Consider the following 336-nt stretch of genomic DNA (forward strand, 5'->3'; position numbering starts at 1 on the left):
GTACCATGCGATGAAAAAGATCTTGCTCTTCTGGCAATTCTCAGGAGTGGTGAAATCAAAGTCATAGACAGCATATCGGCACTCGTCCTCTGGAATAGATCCGGTGAAATCGTCGTAAGTTTCTTCTGGATTCCCAAGCTTGTCTATCATAACTTGCTGAGCCTTCTCATCGATTTTGAAAATAATGTACCTATAATTTCTCTTTGCTTTCAACTCCAAGAATTTGAGCTTGCACTCATCGCTTACATGCATCCCAGAAGCTGAGTTAGCCTGCACAATCGAACACACGCATAGTGAACTAATATGATCACAACATATTACATGATTGATTGATTG

At 40.5% G+C, this 336-nt stretch overlaps 1 long non-coding RNA gene across 1 annotated transcript; it reads left to right on the forward strand.

Moving 5' to 3' along the window:
• The first annotated feature begins 6 nt into the window (after positions 1-6).
• LOC109132037 lies at positions 7-325 on the forward strand. The gene is made up of 2 exons (XR_002037339.1): positions 7-114; positions 221-325. It is a non-coding gene; the product is annotated as an uncharacterized LOC109132037 (long non-coding RNA).
• Positions 326-336: the final 11 nt, after the last annotated feature.

The sequence above is a fragment of the Camelina sativa genome, unplaced genomic scaffold, assembly GCF_000633955.1.
Source record: "Camelina sativa cultivar DH55 unplaced genomic scaffold, Cs unpScaffold13900, whole genome shotgun sequence".
Classification (NCBI taxonomy): domain Eukaryota; kingdom Viridiplantae; phylum Streptophyta; class Magnoliopsida; order Brassicales; family Brassicaceae; genus Camelina; species Camelina sativa.